We start from the raw sequence: 20033 nt of genomic DNA on the forward strand, positions 1-20033 counted from the left end.
GATTTCAAAACCATGCACCAGAATTCACTTCTTTCAACTCAGTAATGCATTTTGGATGTGTACCTAGAGTTCAAAGCAGAAAAACAGGAACTTTTGGAATTTTTATTTTTTGACCAAAACGACAGGACCGGAGCTGATAAAAATGTTGATATGGATGTTATTTTTTTTCTGACTGCGATTTCAAAACCATGCACCAGAATCAACTTCTTTCAACTCAGTAATGCATTTTGGATGTGTACCTAGAGTTTAAAGCAGAAAAACAGGAACTTTTAGAATTTTCATTTTTTGACCAAAACGACAGGACCGGAGCTGATAAAAATGTTGATATGGATGTAATTTTTTTCTGACTGCGGTTTCAAAACCATGCACCAGAATCAACTTCTTTCAACTCAGTAATGCATTTTGGATGTGTACCTAGAGTTTAAAGCAAAAAAACAGGAACTTTTAGAATTTTCATTTTTTGACCAAAACGACAGGACCGGAGCTGATAAAAATGTTGATATGGATGTAATTTTTTTTCTGACTGCGGTTTCAAAACCATGCACCAGAATTCACTTCTTTCAACTCAGTAATGCATTTTGGATGTGTACCTAGAGTTTAAAGCAGAAAAACAGGATCTTTTAGAATTTTCATTTTTTGACCAAAACGACAGGACCGGAGCTGATAAAAATGTTGATATGGATGTTATTTTTTTCTGACTGCGATTTCAAAACCATGCACCAGAATTCACTTCTTTCAACTCAGTAATGCATTTTGGATGTGTACCTAGAGTTTAAAGCAGAAAAACAGGAACTTTTAGAATTTTCATTTTTTGACCAAAACGACAGGTCCGGAGCTGATAAAAATGTTGATATTGATGTATTTTTTTTTCTGACTGCGGTTTCAAAACCATGCACCAGAATCAACTTCTTTCAACTCAGTAATGCATTTTGGATGTGTACCTAGAGTTTGAAGCAGAAAAACAGGAACTTTTTGAATTTTGATTTTTTGACCAAAACGACAGGACCGGAGCTGATAAAAATGTTGATATGGATGTTATTTTTTTTCTGACTGCGATTTCAAAACCATGCACCAGAATCAACTTCTTTCAACTCAGTAATGCATTTTGGATGTGTACCTAGAGTTTAAAGCAGAAAAACAGAAACTTTTAGAATTTTCATTTGTTGACCAAAACGACAGGACCGGAGCTGATAAAAATGTTGATTTGGATGTTATTTTTTTTCTGACTGCTATTTCAAAACCATGCACCAGAATTCACTTCTTTCAACTCAGTAATGCATTTTGGATGTGTACCTAGAGTTTAAAGCAGAAAAACAGGAACTTTTACAATTTTCATTTTTTGACCAAAACGACAGGTCCGGAATTGATAAAAATGTTGATATTGATGTAATTTTTTTTCTGACTGCGGTTTCAAAACCATGCACCAGAATCAACTTCTTTCAACTCAGTAATGCATTTTGGATGTGCACCTAGAGTTTAAAGCAGAAAAACAGGAACTTTTAGAATTTTCATTTTTTGACCAAAACGACAGGAACGGAGCTGATAAAAATGTTGATATGGATGTAATTTTTTTTCTGACTGCGGTTTCAAAACCATGCACCAGAATCAATTTCTTTCAACTCAGTAATGCATTTTGGATGTGTACCTAGAGTTTAAAGCAGAAAAACAGGATCTTTTAGAATTTTCATTTTTTGACCAAAACGACAGGACCGGAGCTGATAAAAATGTTGATATGGATGTTATTTTTTTTCTGACTGCGATTTCAAAACCATGCATCAGAATTCACTTCTTTCAACTCAGTAATGCATTTTGGATGTGTACCTAGAGTTTAAAGCAGAAAAACAGGATCTTTTAGAATTTTCATTTTTTGACCAAAACGACAGGACCGGAGCTGATAAAAATGTTGATATGGATGTTATTTTTTTTCTGACTGCGATTTCAAAACCATGCACCAGAATTCACTTCTTTCAACTCAGTAATGCATTTTTAATGTGTACCTAGAGTTTAAAGCAGAAAAACAGGATCTTTTAGAATTTTCATTTTTTGACCAAAACGACAGGACCGGAGATGATAAAAATGTTGATATGGATGTTATTTTTTTTCTGACTGCGATTTCAAAACCATGCACCAGAATTCACTTCTTTCAACTCAGTAATGCATTTTTAATGTGTACCTAGAGTTTAAAGCAGAAAAACAGGAATTTTTAAAATTTTCATTTGTTGACCAAAACGACAGGACCGGAGCTGATAAAAATGTTGATATGGATGTTATTTTTTTTCTGACTGCGATTTCAAAACCATGCACCAGAATTCACTTCTTTCAACTCAGTAATGCATTTTGGATGTGTACCTAGAGTTTAAAGCAGAAAAACAGGAACTTTTGGAATTTTCATTTTTTGACCAAAACGACAGGACCGGAGCTGATAAAAATGTTGATATGGATGTTATTTTTTTTCTGACTGCGATTTCAAAACCATGCACCAGAATCAACTTCTTTCAACTCAGTAATGCATTTTGGATGTGTACCTAGAGTTTAAAGCAGAAAAACAGGAACTTTTAGAATTTTCATTTTTTGACCAAAACGACAGGACCGGAGCTGATAAAAATGTTGATATGGATGTAATTTTTTTCTGACTGCGGTTTCAAAACCATGCACCAGAATCAACTTCTTTCAACTCAGTAATGCATTTTGGATGTGTACCTAGAGTTTAAAGCAAAAAAACAGGAACTTTTAGAATTTTCATTTTTTGACCAAAACGACAGGACCGGAGCTGATAAAATGTTGATATGGATGTAATTTTTTTTCTGACTGCGGTTTCAAAACCATGCACCAGAATTCACTTATTTCAACTCGGTAATGCATTTTGGATGTGTACCTAGAGTTTAAAGCAGAAAAACAGGAACTTTTAGAATTTTCATTTTTTGACCAAAACGACAGGTCCGGAGCTGATAAAAATGTTGATATTGATGTATTTTTTTTTCTGACTGCGGTTTCAAAACCATGCACCAGAATCAACTTCTTTCAACTCAGTAATGCATTTTGGATGTGTACCTAGAGTTTGAAGCAGAAAAACAGGAACTTTTAGAATTTTCATTTTTTGACCAAAACGACAGGACCGGAGCTGATAAAAATGTTGATATGGATGTTATTTTTTTCTGACTGCGATTTCAAAACTATGCATCAGAATTCACTTCTTTCAACTCAGTAATGCATTTTGGATGTGTACCTAGAGTTTAAAGCAGAAAAACAGGATCTTTTAGAATTTTCATTTTTTGACCAAAACGACAGGACCGGAGCTGATAAAAATGTTGATATGGATGTTATTTTTTTTCTGACTGCGATTTCAAAACCATGCACCAGAATTCACTTCTTTCAACTCAGTAATGCATTTTGGATGTGTACCTAGAGTTTAAAGCAGAAAAACAGGAACTTTTAGAATTTTAATTTTTTTGACCAAAACGACAGGACCGGAGCTGATAAAAATGTTGATATTGATGTTATTTTTTTTCTGACTGTGATTTCAAAACCATGCACCAGAATCAACTTCTTTCAACTCAGTAATGCATTTTGGATGTGTACCTAGAGTTTAAAGCAGAAAAACAGGAACTTTTAGAATTTTCATTTTTTGACCAAAACGACAGGTCCGGAATTGATAAAAATGTTGATATTGATGTAATTTTTTTTCTGACTGCGGTTTCAAAACCATGCACCAGAATTCACTTCTTTCAACTCAGTAATGCATTTTGGATGTGTACCTAGAGTTTAAAGCAGAAAAACAGGAACTTTTAGAATTTTCATTTTTTGACCAAAACGACAGGTCCGGAGCTGATAAAAATGTTGATATTGATGTATTTTTTTTTCTGACTGCGGTTTCAAAACCATGCACCAGAATCAACTTCTTTCAACTCAGTAATGCATTTTGGATGTGTACCTAGAGTTTGAAGCAGAAAAACAGGAACTTTTAGAATTTTCATTTTTTGACCAAAACGACAGGACCGGAGCTGATAAAAATGTTGATATGGATGTTATTTTTTTCTGACTGCGATTTCAAAACCATGCACCAGAATTCACTTCTTTCAACTCAGTAATGCATTTTGTAAGTGTACCTAGAGTTTAAAGCAGAAAAACAGGAACTTTTAGAATTTTCATTTTTTGACCAAAACTACAGGACCTGAGCTGATAAAAATGTTGATATGGATGTTATTTTTTTTCTGACTGCGATTTCAAAACCATGTACCAGAATTCACTTCTTTCAACTCAGTAATGCATTTTGGATGTGTACCTAGAGTTTAAAGCAGAAAAACAGGAACTTTTAGAATTTTCATTTTTTGACCAAAACGACAGGACCGGAGCTGATAAAAATGTTGATATGGATGTTATTTTTTTTCTGACTGCGATTTCAAAACCATGCATCAGAATTCACTTCTTTCAACTCAGTAATGCATTTTGGATGTGTACCTAGAGTTTAAAGCAGAAAAACAGGATCTTTTAGAATTTTCATTTTTTGACCAAAACGACAGGACCGGAGCTGATAAAAATGTTGATATGGATGTTATTTTTTTCTGACTGCGATTTCAAAACCATGCACCAGAAATCACTTCTTTCAACTCAGTAATGCATTTTGGATGTGTACCTAGAGTTTAAAGCAGAAAAACAGGAACTTTTAGAATTTTCATTTTTTGACCAAAACGACAGGTCCGGAGCTGATAAAAATGTTGATATGGATGTTATTTTTTTTCTGACTGCGATTTCAAAACCATGCACCAGAATTCACTTCTTTCAACTCAGTAATGCATTTTGGATGTGTACCTAGAGTTTAAAGCAGAAAAAACAGGAACTTTTAGAATTTTCATTTTTTTGACCAAAACGACAGGACCGGAGCTGATAAAAATGTTGATATTGATGTTATTTTTTTTCTGACTGTGATTTCAAAACCATGCACCAGAATCAACTTCTTTCAACTCAGTAATGCATTTTGGATGTGTACCTAGAGTTTAAAGCAGAAAAACAGGAACTTTTAGAATTTTCATTTTTTGACCAAAACGACAGGTCCGGAATTGATAAAAATGTTGATATTGATGTAATTTTTTTTCTGACTGCGGTTTCAAAACCATGCACCAGAATAAACTTCTTTCAACTCAATAATGCATTTTGGATGTGCACCTAGAGTTTAAAGCAGAAAAACAGGAACTTTTAGAATTTTCATTTGTTGACCAAAACGACAGGACCGGAGCTGATAAAAATGTTGATATGGATGTTATTTTTTTCTGACTGCGATTTCAAAACCATGCATCAGAATTCACTTCTTTCAACTCAGTAATGCATTTTGGATGTGTACCTAGAGTTTAAAGCAGAAAAACAGGAACTTTTAGAATTTTCATTTTTTGACCAAAACGACAGGACCGGAGCTGATAAAAATGTTGATATGGATGTAATTTTTTTTCTGACTGCGGTTTCAAAACCATGCACCAGAATCAATTTCTTTCAACTCAGTAATGCATTTTGGATGTGTACCTAGAGTTTAAAGCAGAAAAACAGGAACTTTTAGAATTTTCATTTGTTGACCAAAACGACAGGACCGGAGCTGATAAAAATGTTGATATGGATGTTATTTTTTTCTGACTGCGATTTCAAAACCATGCATCAGAATTCACTTCTTTCAACTCAATAATGCATTTTGGATGTGCACCTAGAGTTTAAAGCAGAAAAACAGGAACTTTTAGAATTTTCATTTGTTGACCAAAACGACAGGACCGGAGCTGATAAAAATGTTGATATTGATGTTATTTTTTTTCTGACTGTGATTTCAAAACCATGCACCAGAATCAACTTCTTTCAACTCAGTAATGCATTTTGGATGTGTACCTAGAGTTTAAAGCAGAAAAACAGGAACTTTTAGAATTTTCATTTTTTGACCAAAACGACAGGTCCGGAATTGATAAAAATGTTGATATTGATGTAATTTTTTTTCTGACTGCGGTTTCAAAACCATGCACCAGAATCAACTTCTTTCAACTCAGTAATGCATTTTGGATGTGCACCTAGAGTTTAAAGCAGAAAAACAGGAACTTTTAGAATTTTCATTTTTTGACCAAAACGACAGGAACGGAGCTGATAAAAATGTTGATATGGATGTAATTTTTTTTCTGACTGCGGTTTCAAAACCATGCACCAGAATCAATTTCTTTCAACTCAGTAATGCATTTTGGATGTGTACCTAGAGTTTAAAGCAGAAAAACAGGATCTTTTAGAATTTCCATTTTTTGACCAAAACGACAGGACCGGAGCTGATAAAAATGTTGATATGGATGTTATTTTTTTTCTGACTGCGATTTCAAAACCATGCATCAGAATTCACTTCTTTCAACTCAGTAATGCATTTTGGATGTGTACCTAGAGTTTAAAGCAGAAAAACAGGATCTTTTAGAATTTTCATTTTTTGACCAAAACGACAGGACCGGAGCTGATAAAAATGTTGATATGGATGTTATTTTTTTTCTGACTGCGATTTCAAAACCATGCACCAGAATTCACTTCTTTCAACTCAGTAATGCATTTTTAATGTGTACCTAGAGTTTAAAGCAGAAAAACAGGAATTTTTAAAATTTTCATTTTTTGACCAAAACGACAGGACCGGAGCTGATAAAAATGTTGATATGGATGTTATTTTTTTTCTGACTGCGATTTCAAAACCATGCACCAGAATTCACTTCTTTCAACTCAGTAATGCATTTTGGATGTGTACCTAGAGTTTAAAGCAGAAAAACAGAAACTTTTGGAATTTTCCTTTTTTGACCAAAACGACAGGACCGGAGCTAATAAAAATGTTGATATGGATGTTATTTTTTTTCTGACTGCGATTTCAAAACCATGCATCAGAATCAACTTCTTTCAACTCAGTAATGCATTTTGGATGTGTACCTAGAGTTTAAAGCAGAAAAACAGGAACTTTTAGAATTTTCATTTTTTGACCAAAACGACAGGACCGGAGCTGATAAAAATGTTGATATGGATGTAATTTTTTTCTGACTGCGGTTTCAAAACCATGCACCAGAATCAACTTCTTTCAACTCAGTAATGCATTTTGGATGTGTACCTAGAGTTTAAAGCAAAAAAACAGGAACTTTTAGAATTTTCATTTTTTGACCAAAACGACAGGACCGGAGCTGATAAAAATGTTGATATGGATGTAATTTTTTTTCTGACTGCGGTTTCAAAACCATGCACCAGAATTCACTTCTTTCAACTCAGTAATGCATTTTGGATGTGTACCTAGAGTTTAAAGCAGAAAAACAGGATCTTTTAGAATTTTCATTTTTTGACCAAAAGGACAGGACCGGAGCTGATAAAAATGTTGATATGGCTGTTATTTTTTTTCTGACTGCGATTTCAAAACCATGCACCAGAATTCACTTCTTTCAACTCAGTAATGCATTTTGGATGTGTACCTAGAGTTTAAAGCAGAAAAACAGGAACTTTTAGAATTTTCATTTTTTTGACCAAAACGACAGGACCGGAGCTGATAAAAATGTTGATATTGATGTTATTTTTTTTCTGACTGTGATTTCAAAACCATGCACCAGAATCAACTTCTTTCAACTCAGTAATGCATTTTGGATGTGTACCTAGAGTTTAAAGCAGAAAAACAGGAACTTTTAGAATTTTCATTTTTTGACCAAAACGACAGGTCCGGAATTGATAAAAATGTTGATATTGATGTAATTTTTTTTCTGACTGCGGTTTCAAAACCATGCACCAGAATCAACTTCTTTCAACTCAGTAATGCATTTTAGATGTGCACCTAGAGTTTAAAGCAGAAAAACAGGAACTTTTAGAATTTTCATTTTTTGACCAAAACGACAGGACCGGAGCTGATAAAAATGTTGATATGGATGTAATTTTTTTTCTGACTGCGGTTTCAAAACCATGCACCAGAATCAATTTCTTTCAACTCAGTAATGCATTTTGGATGTGTACCTAGAGTTTAAAGCAGAAAAACAGGAACTTTTAGAATTTTCATTTGTTGACCAAAACGACAGGACCGGAGCTGATAAAAATTTTGATATGGGTGTTATTTTTTTTCTGACTGCGATTTCAAAACCATGCACCAGAATTCACTTCTTTCAACTCAGTAATGCATTTTGGATGTGTACCTAGAGTTTAAAGCAGAAAAACAGGAACTTTTAGAATTTTCATTTTTTGACCAAAACGACAGGACCGGAGCTGATAAAAATGTTGATATGGATGTAATTTTTTTCTGACTGCGGTTTCAAAACCATGCACCAGAATCAACTTCTTTCAACTCAGTAATGCATTTTGGATGTGCACCTAGAGTTTAAAGCAGAAAAACAGGATCTTTTAGAATTTTCATTTTTTGACCAAAACGACAGGACCGGAGCTGATAAAAAATGTTGATATGGATGTTATTTTTTTTCTGACTGCGATTTCAAAACCATGCACCAGAATCAACTTCTTTCAACTCAGTAATGCATTTTGGATGTGTATCTTGAGTTTAAAGCAGAAAAACAGGAACTTTTAGAATTTTAATTTTTTGACCAAAACGACAGGACCGGAGCTGATAAAAATATTGATATGGATGTTATTTTTTTTCTGACTGCGATTTCAAAACCATGCACCAGAATTCACTTCTTTCAACTCAGTAATGCATTTTGGATGTGTACCCAGAGTTTAAAGCAGAAAAACAGGAACTTTTAGAATTTTTATTTTTTGACCAAAACGACCGGACCGGAGCTGATAAAAATGTTGGTATTGATGTAATTTTTTTTCTGACTGCGGTTTCAAAACCATGCACCAGAATCAACTTCTTTCAACTCAGTAATGCATTTTGGATGTGTACCTAGAGTTTAAAGCAGAAAAACAGGAACTTTTAGAATTTTCATTTTTTGACCAAAACGACAGGACCGGAGCTGATAAAAATGTTGATATGGATGTAATTTTTTTCTGACTGCGGTTTCAAAACCATGCACCAGAATCAACTTCTTTCAACTCAGTAATGCATTTTGGATGTGTACCTAGAGTTTAAAGCAGAAAAACAGGAACTTTTAGAATTTTCATTTGTTGACCAAAACGACAGGACCGGAGCTGATAAAAATGTTGATATGGATGTTATTTTTTTTCTGACTGCTATTTCAAAACCATGCACCAGAATTCACTTCTTTCAACTCAGTAATGCATTTTGGATGTGTACCCAGAGTTTAAAGCAGAAAAACAGGAACTTTTAGAATTTTTATTTTTTGACCAAAACGACCGGACCGGAGCTGATAAAAATGTTGATATTGATGTAATTTTTTTCCTGACTGCGGTTTCAAAACCATGCACCAGAATCAACTTCTTTCAACTCAGTAATGCATTTTGGATGTGTACCTAGAGTTTAAAGCAGAAAAACAGGAACTTTTAGAATTTTCATTTTTTGACCAAAACGACAGGACCGGAGCTGATAAAAATGTTGATATGGATGTAATTTTTTTCTGACTGCGGTTTCAAAACCATGCACCAGAATCAACTTCTTTCAACTCAGTAATGCATTTTGGATGTGTACCTAGAGTTTAAAGCAGAAAAACAGGAACTTTTAGAATTTTCATTTGTTGACCAAAACGACAGGACCGGAGCTGATAAAAATGTTGATATGGATGTTATTTTTTTTCTGACTGCTATTTCAAAACCATGCACCAGAATTCACTTCTTTCAACTCAGTAATGCATTTTGGATGTGTACCTAGAGTTTAAAGCAGAAAAACAGGAACTTTTAGAATTTTCATTTTTTGACCAAAACGACAGGACAGGAGCTGATAAAAATGTTGATATGGATGTAATTTTTTTCTGACTGCGGTTTCAAAACCATGCACCAGAATCAACTTCTTTCAACTCAGTAATGCATTTTGGATGTGTACCTAGAGTTTAAAGCAGAAAAACAGGAACTTTTAGAATTTTCATTTGTTGACCAAAACGACAGGACCGGAGGTGATAAAAATGTTGATATGGATGTTATTTTTTTTCTGACTGCTATTTCAAAACCATGCACCAGAATTCACTTCTTTCAACTCAGTAATGCATTTTGGATGTGTACCTAGAGTTTAAAGCAGAAAAACAGGAACTTTTAGAATTTTCATTTGTTGACCAAAACGACAGGACCGGAGCTGATAAAAATGTTGATATGGATGTTATTTTTTTTCTGACTGCGATTTCAAAACCATGCACCAGAATTCACTTCTTTCAACTCAGTAATGCATTTTGGATGTGTACCTAGAGTTTAAAGCAGAAAAACAGGAACTTTTAGAACTTTCATTTTTTGACCAAAACGACAGGACCGGGGCTGATAAAAATGTTGATATGGATGTTATTTTTTTTCTGACTGCGATTTCAAAACCATGCACCAGAATTCACTTCTTTCAACTCAGTAATGCATTTTGGATGTGTACCTAGAGTTTAAAGCAGAAAAACAGGAACTTTTAGAATTTTCATTTTTTGACCAAAATGACAGGACCGGAGCTGATAAAAATGTTGATATGGATGTTATTTTTTTCTGACTGCGATTTCAAAACCATGCACCAGAATTCACTTCTTTCAACTCAGTAATGCATTTTGGATGTGTACCTAGAGTTTAAAGCAGAAAAACAGGAACTTTTAGAATTTTCATTTTTTGACCAAAACTACAGGACCTGAGCTGATAAAAATGTTGATATGGATGTTATTTTTTTTCTGACTGCGATTTCAAAACCATGTACCAGAATTCACTTCTTTCAACTCAGTAATGCATTTTGGATGTGTACCTAGAGTTTAAAGCAGAAAAACAGGAACTTTTAGAATTTTCATTTTTTGACCAAAACGACAGGTCCGGAGCTGATAAAAATGTTGATATTGATGTATTTTTTTTTCTGACTGCGGTTTCAAAACCATGCACCAGAATCAACTTCTTTCAACTCAGTAATGCATTTTGGATGTGTACCTAGAGTTTGAAGCAGAAAAACAGGAACTTTTAGAATTTTCATTTTTTTACCAAAACGACAGGACCGGAGCTGATAAAAATGTTGATATGGATGTTATTTTTTTTCTGACTGCGATTTCAAAACCATGCATCAGAATTCACTTCTTTCAACTCAGTAATGCATTTTGGATGTGTACCTAGAGTTTAAAGCAGAAAAACAGGATCTTTTAGAATTTTCATTTTTTGACCAAAACGACAGGACCGGAGCTGATAAAAATGTTGATATGGATGTTATTTTTTTTCTGACTGCGATTTCAAAACCATGCACCAGAATTCACTTCTTTCAACTCAGTAATGCATTTTGGATGTGTACCTAGAGTTTAAAGCAGAAAAACAGGAACTTTTGGAATTTTCATTTTTTGACCAAAACGACAGGACCGGAGCTGATAAAAATGTTGATATGGATGTTATTTTTTTTCTGACTGCGATTTCAAAACCATGCACCAGAATCAACTTCTTTCAACTCAGTAATGCATTTTGGATGTGTACCTAGAGTTTAAAGCAGAAAAACAGGAACTTTTAGAATTTTCATTTTTTGACCAAAACGACAGGACCGGAGCTGATAAAAATGTTGATATGGATGTAATTTTTTTCTGACTGCGGTTTCAAAACCATGCACCAGAATCAACTTCTTTCAACTCAGTAATGCATTTTGGATGTGTACCTAGAGTTTAAAGCAAAAAAACAGGAACTTTTAGAATTTTCATTTTTTGACCAAAACGACAGGACCGGAGCTGATAAAAATGTTGATATGGATGTTATTTTTTTCTGACTGCGATTTCAAAACCATGCACCAGAATTCACTTCTTTCAACTCAGTAATGCATTTTGGATGTGTACCTAGAGTTTAAAGCAGAAAAACAGGAACTTTTAGAATTTTCATTTTTTGACCAAAACGACAGGACCGGAGCTGATAAAAATGTTGATATGGATGTTATTTTTTTCTGACTGCGATTTCAAAACCATGCACCAGAATTCACTTTTTTCAACTCAGTAATGCATTTTGGATGTGTACCTAGAGTTTAAAGCAGAAAAACAGGAACTTTTAGAATTTTCATTTTTTGACCAAAACGACAGGACCGGAGCTGATAAAAATGTTGATATGGATGTTATTTTTTTTCTGACTGCGATTTCAAAACCATGCATCAGAATTCACTTCTTTCAACTCAGTAATGCATTTTGGATGTGTACCTAGAGTTTAAAGCAGAAAAACAGGAACTTTTAGAATTTTCATTTTTTGACCAAAACGACAGGACCGGAGCTGATAAAAATGTTGATATGGATGTTATTTTTTTTCTGACTGCGATTTCAAAACCATGCACCAGAATTCACTTCTTTCAACTCAGTAATGCATTTTGGATGTGTACCTAGAGTTCAAAGCAGAAAAACAGGAACTTTTGGAATTTTTATTTTTTGACCAAAACGACAGGACCGGAGCTGATAAAAATGTTGATATGGATGTTATTTTTTTTCTGACTGCGATTTCAAAACCATGCACCAGAATCAACTTCTTTCAACTCAGTAATGCATTTTGGATGTGTACCTAGAGTTTAAAGCAGAAAAACAGGAACTTTTAGAATTTTCATTTTTTGACCAAAACGACAGGACCGGAGCTGATAAAAATGTTGATATGGATGTAATTTTTTTCTGACTGCGGTTTCAAAACCATGCACCAGAATCAACTTCTTTCAACTCAGTAATGCATTTTGGATGTGTACCTAGAGTTTAAAGCAAAAAAACAGGAACTTTTAGAATTTTCATTTTTTGACCAAAACGACAGGACCGGAGCTGATAAAAATGTTGATATGGATGTAATTTTTTTTCTGACTGCGGTTTCAAAACCATGCACCAGAATTCACTTCTTTCAACTCAGTAATGCATTTTGGATGTGTACCTAGAGTTTAAAGCAGAAAAACAGGATCTTTTAGAATTTTCATTTTTTGACCAAAACGACAGGACCGGAGCTAATAAAAATGTTGATATGGATGTTATTTTTTTCTGACTGCGATTTCAAAACCATGCACCAGAATTCACTTCTTTCAACTCAGTAATGCATTTTGGATGTGTACCTAGAGTTTAAAGCAGAAAAACAGGAACTTTTAGAATTTTCATTTTTTGACCAAAACGACAGGTCCGGAGCTGATAAAAATGTTGATATTGATGTATTTTTTTTTCTGACTGCGGTTTCAAAACCATGCACCAGAATCAACTTCTTTCAACTCAGTAATGCATTTTGGATGTGTACCTAGAGTTTGAAGCAGAAAAACAGGAACTTTTTGAATTTTGATTTTTTGACCAAAACGACAGGACCGGAGCTGATAAAAATGTTGGGTACTCTTTACCTAGAACGGCGCCCATCGCGGTGATCGCGGCATCGTGGGCAGTACATAAACGGCCGCGATGCCCGCGATCACCGCGATTTTCCCATAGGGAACAATGTTAAAAAGCCTGATTGACCGCGATTTTGCATTCAATGCCTCAATGCCCGCGATTTTCCCATAGGAATCAATGTTAAATGGGCTACAGAGCCCAAATAGGCACAATTAACCCTTAAATGTCCCCCCAATTTTTGTACGCCACCCCACGATCCACGCCAACCCGAAGCGTGGCGAGCGCAGCGAGCCCGCGAGGGGCGGCGGTACGCGTCCTCCGACCTTTTCATGCCCTACTATCCACGTCGGCGTGGAGTTGAGAATAGAATAGTGTGGCGAGCGTAGCGAGCCACCGAGCCCGAAGCGTGGCGAGCGCAGCGAGCCCCGCGAGGGGACGCGGATACCTTCCCAGGTAAACGCGTCCCCTCGCGGGCTTCACAGGTGTCCGCTTTTCGCCACGGATACCTGTGAAGCCCGCGAGGGGACGCGTATAACTGTGAAGGTATCCGCGTCCCCTCGCGGGGCTCGCTGCGCTCGCCACGCTTCGGGCTCGGTGGCTCGCTGTGCTCGCCACACTATTCTATTCTCAACTCCACGCCGACGTGGATAGTAGGGCATGAAAAGGTCGGAGGACGCGTACCGCCGCCCCTCGCGGGCTCGCTGCGCTCGCCACGCTTCGGGTTGGCGTGGATCGTGGGGTGGCGTACAAAAATTGGGGTGACATTTAAGGGTTAATTCTGCCAATTTGGGCTCTGTAGCCCATTTAACATTGATTCCTATGTGAAAATCGCGGGCATTGAGGCATTTTAAAGTAAAATCGCGGTCAATCAGGCTTTTTAACATTGTTCCCTATGGGAAAATCGCGGTCATCGCTGGTACACGATTTTTATGTACCCGCGATTTACCCGCGATGCCCGCGATGACCGCGATTTTTTACCCCCGACGCCCACGATTCTAATCGCGGGCGCCGTTCTAGGTAAAGAGTACCAAATGTTGATATGGATGTTATTTTTTTCTGACTGCGATTTCAAAACCATGCATCAGAATTCACTTCTTTCAACTCAGTAATGCATTTTGGATGTGTACCTAGAGTTTAAAGCAGAAAAACAGGATCTTTTAGAATTTTCATTTTTTGACCAAAACGACAGGACCGGAGCTGATAAAAATGTTGATATGGATGTTCTTTTTTTTCTGACTGCGATTTCAAAACCATGCACCAGAATTCACTTCTTTCAACTCAGTAATGCATTTTGGATGTGTACCTAGAGTTTAAAGCAGAAAAACAGGAACTTTTAGAATTTTCATTTTTTTGACCAAAACGACAGGACCGGAGCTGATAAAAATGTTGATATTGATGTTATTTTTTTTCTGACTGTGATTTCAAAACCATGCACCAGAATCAACTTCTTTCAACTCAGTAATGCATTTTGGATGTGTACCTAGAGTTTAAAGCAGAAAAACAGGAACTTTTAGAATTTTCATTTTTTGACCAAAACGACAGGTCCGGAATTGATAAAAATGTTGATATTGATGTAATTTTTTTTCTGACTGCGGTTTCAAAACCATGCACCAGAATCAACTTCTTTCAACTCAGTAATGCATTTTGGATGTGCACCTAAAGTTTAAAGCAGAAAAACAGGAACTTTTAGAATTTTCATTTTTTGACCAAAACGACAGGACCGGAGCTGATAAAAATGTTGATATGGATGTAATTTTTTTTCTGACTGCGGTTTCAAAACCATGCACCAGAATCAATTTCTTTCAACTCAGTAATGCATGTTGGATGTGTACCTAGAGTTTAAAGCAGAAAAACAGGAACTTTTAGAATTTTCATTTGTTGACCAAAACGACAGGACCGGAGCTGATAAAAATGTTGATATGGATGTTATTTTTTTCTGACTGCGATTTAAAAAACCATGCATCAGAATTCACTTCTTTCAACTCAGTAATGCATTTTGGATGTGTACCTAGAGTTTAAAGCAGAAAAACAGGATCTTTTAGAATTTTCATTTTTTGACCAAAACGACAGGACCGGAGCTGATAAAAATGTTGATATGGATGTTATTTTTTTTCTGACTGCGATTTCAAAACCATGCACCAGAATTCACTTCTTTCAACTCAGTAATGCATTTTGGATGTGTACCTAGAGTTTAAAGCAGAAAAACAGGAACTTTTAGAATTTTCATTTTTTTGACCAAAACGACAGGACCGGAGCTGATAAAAATGTTGATATTGATGTTATTTTTTTTCTGACTGTGATTTCAAAACCATGCACCAGAATCAACTTCTTTCAACTCAGTAATGCATTTTGGATGTGTACCTAGAGTTTAAAGCAGAAAAACAGGAACTTTTAGAATTTTCATTTTTTGACCAAAACGACAGGTCCGGAATTGATAAAAATGTTGATATTGATGTAATTTTTTTTCTGACTGCGGTTTCAAAACCATGCACCAGAATCAACTTCTTTCAACTCAGTAATGCATTTTGGATGTGCACCTAGAGTTTAAAGCAGAAAAACAGGATCTTTTAGAATTTTCATTTTTTGACCAAAACGACAGGAACGGAGCTGATAAAAATGTTGATATGGATGTAATTTTTTTTCTGACTGCGGTTTCAAAACCATGCACCAGAATCAATTTCTTTCAACTCAGTAATGCATTTTGGATGTGTACCTAGAGTTTAAAGCAGAAAAACAGGATCTTTTAGAATTTTCATTTTTTGACCAAAACGACAGGACCGGAGCTGATAAAAATGTTGATATGGATGTTATTTTTTTTCTGACTGCGATTTCAAAACCATGCATCAGAATTCACTTCTTTCAACTCAGTAATGCATTTTGGATGTGTACCTAGAGTTTAAAGCAGAAAAACAGGATCTTTTAGAATTTTCATTTTTTGACCAAAACGACAGGACCGGAGCTGATAAAAATGTTGATATGGATGTTATTTTTTTTCTGACTGCGATTTCAAAACCATGCACCAGAATTCACTTCTTTCAACTCAGTAATGCATTTTTAATGTGTACCTAGAGTTTAAAGCAGAAAAACAGGATCTTTTAGAATTTTCATTTTTTGACCAAAACGACAGGACCGGAGATGATAAAAATGTTGATATGGATGTTATTTTTTTTCTGACTGCGATTTCAAAACCATGCACCAGAATTCACTTCTTTCAACTCAGTAATGCATTTTTAATGTGTACCTAGAGTTTAAAGCAGAAAAACAGGAATTTTTAAAATTTTCATTTGTTGACCAAAACGACAGGACCGGAGCTGATAAAAATGTTGATATGGATGTTATTTTTTTTCTGACTGCGATTTCAAAACCATGCACCAGAATTCACTTCTTTCAACTCAGTAATGCATTTTGGATGTGTACCTAGAGTTTAAAGCAGAAAAACAGGAACTTTTGGAATTTTCATTTTTTGACCAAAACGACAGGACCGGAGCTGATAAAAATGTTGATATGGATGTTATTTTTTTTCTGACTGCGATTTCAAAACCATGCACCAGAATCAACTTCTTTCAACTCAGTAATGCATTTTGGATGTGTACCTAGAGTTTAAAGCAGAAAAACAGGAACTTTTAGAATTTTCATTTTTTGACCAAAACGACAGGACCGGAGCTGATAAAAATGTTGATATGGATGTAATTTTTTTCTGACTGCGGTTTCAAAACCATGCACCAGAATCAACTTCTTTCAACTCAGTAATGCATTTTGGATGTGTACCTAGAGTTTAAAGCAAAAAAACAGGAACTTTTAGAATTTTCATTTTTTGACCAAAACGACAGGACCGGAGCTGATAAAATGTTGATATGGATGTAATTTTTTTTCTGACTGCGGTTTCAAAACCATGCACCAGAATTCACTTCTTTCAACTCAGTAATGCATTTTGGATGTGTACCTAGAGTTTAAAGCAGAAAAACAGGAACTTTTAGAATTTTCATTTTTTGACCAAAACGACAGGTCCGGAGCTGATAAAAATGTTGATATTGATGTATTTTTTTTTCTGACTGCGGTTTCAAAACCATGCACCAGAATCAACTTCTTTCAACTCAGTAATGCATTTTGGATGTGTACCTAGAGTTTGAAGCAGAAAAACAGGAACTTTTAGAATTTTCATTTTTTGACCAAAACGACAGGTCCGGAATTGATAAAAATGTTGATATTGATGTAATTTTTTTTCTGACTGCGGTTTCAAAACCATGCACCAGAATTCACTTCTTTCAACTCAGTAATGCATTTTGGATGTGTACCTAGAGTTTAAAGCAGAAAAACAGGAACTTTTAGAATTTTCATTTTTTGACCAAAACGACAGGTCCGGAGCTGATAAAAATGTTGATATTGATGTATTTTTTTTTCTGACTGCGGTTTCAAAACCATGCACCAGAATCAACTTCTTTCAACTCAGTAATGCATTTTGGATGTGTACCTAGAGTTTGAAGCAGAAAAACAGGAACTTTTAGAATTTTCATTTTTTGACCAAAACGACAGGTCCGGAATTGATAAAAATGTTGATATTGATGTAATTTTTTTTCTGACTGCGGTTTCAAAACCATGCACCAGAATCAACTTCTTTCAACTCAGTAATGCATTTTGGATGTGTACCTAGAGTTTAAAGCAGAAAAACAGGAACTTTTAGAATTTTCATTTTTTGACCAAAACGACAGGTCCGGAATTGATAAAAATGTTGATATTGATGTAATTTTTTTTCTGACTGCGGTTTCAAAACCATGCACCAGAATCAACTTCTTTCAACTCAGTAATGCATTTTGGATGTGCACCTAGAGTTTAAAGCAGAAAAACAGGAACTTTTAGAATTTTCATTTTTTGACCAAAACGACAGGACCGGAGCTGATAAAAATGTTGATATGGATGTAATTTTTTTTCTGACTGCGGTTTCAAAACCATGCACCAGAATCAATTTCTTTCAACTCAGTAATGCATTTTGGATGTGTACCTAGAGTTTAAAGCAGAAAAACAGGATCTTTTAGAATTTTCATTTTTTGACCAAAACGACAGGACCGGAGCTGATAAAAATGTTGATATGGATGTTATTTTTTTTCTGACTGCGATTTCAAAACCATGCATCAGAATTCACTTCTTTCAACGCAGTAATGCATTTTGGATGTGTACCTAGAGTTTAAAGCAGAAAAACAGGATCTTTTAGAATTTTCATTTTTTGACCAAAACGACAGGACCGGAGCTGATAAAAATGTTGATATGGATGTTATTTTTTTTCTGACTGCGATTTCAAAACCATGCACCATAATTCACTTCTTTCAACTCAGTAATGCATTTTGGATGTGTACCTAGAGTTTAAAGCAGAAAAACAGGAACTTTTAGAATTTTCATTTTTTGACCAAAACGACAGGTCCGGAATTGATAAAAATGTTGATATTGATGTAATTTTTTTTCTGACTGCGGTTTCAAAACCATGCACCAGAATCAACTTCTTTCAACTCAGTAATGCATTTTGGATGTGCACCTAGAGTTTAAAGCAGAAAAACAGGAACTTTTAGAATTTTCATTTTTTGACCAAAACGACAGGACCGGAGCTGATAAAAATGTTGATATGGATGTAATTTTTTTTCTGACTGCGGTTTCAAAACCATGCACCAGAATCAATTTCTTTCAACTCAGTAATGCATTTTGGATGTGTACCTAGAGTTTAAAGCAGAAAAACAGGATCTTTTAGAATTTTCATTTTTTGACCAAAACGACAGGACCGGAGCTGATAAAAATGTTGATATGGATGTTATTTTTTTTCTGACTGCGATTTCAAAACCATGCATCAGAATTCACTTCTTTCAACGCAGTAATGCATTTTGGATGTGTACCTAGAGTTTAAAGCAGAAAAACAGGATCTTTTAGAATTTTCATTTTTTGACCAAAACGACAGGACCGGAGCTGATAAAAATGTTGATATGGATGTTATTTTTTTTCTGACTGCGATTTCAAAACCATGCACCATAATTCACTTCTTTCAACTCAGTAATGCATTTTGGATGTGTACCTAGAGTTTAAAGCAGAAAAACAGGAACTTTTAGAATTTTCATTTTTTGACCAAAACGACAGGTCCGGAATTGATAAAAATGTTGATATTGATGTAATTTTTTTTCTGACTGCGGTTTCAAAACCATGCACCAGAATCAACTTCTTTCAACTCAGTAATGCATTTTGGATGTGCACCTAGAGTTTAAAGCAGAAAAACAGGAACTTTTAGAATTTTCATTTTTTGACCAAAACGACAGGAACGGAGCTGATAAAAATGTTGATATGGATGTAATTTTTTTTCTGACTGCGGTTTCAAAACCATGCACCAGAATCAATTTCTTTCAACTCAGTAATGCATTTTGGATGTGTACCTAGAGTTTAAAGCAGAAAAACAGGATCTTTTAGAATTTTCATTTTTTGACCAAAACGACAGGACCGGAGCTGATAAAAATGTTGATATGGATGTTATTTTTTTTCTGACTGCGATTTCAAAACCATGCACCAGAATTCACTTCTTTCAACTCAGTAATGCATTTTGGATGTGTACCTAGAGTTTAAAGCAGAAAAACAGGAACTTTTAGAATTTTCATTTTTTTGACCAAAACGACAGGTCCGGAATTGATAAAAATGTTGATATTGATGTAATTTTTTTTCTGACTGCGG

The sequence above is a fragment of the Crinia signifera genome, chromosome 4 (assembly GCF_055691185.1).
Source record: "Crinia signifera chromosome 4, ASM5569118v1, whole genome shotgun sequence".
Taxonomy (NCBI): Eukaryota; Metazoa; Chordata; class Amphibia; order Anura; family Myobatrachidae; genus Crinia; species Crinia signifera.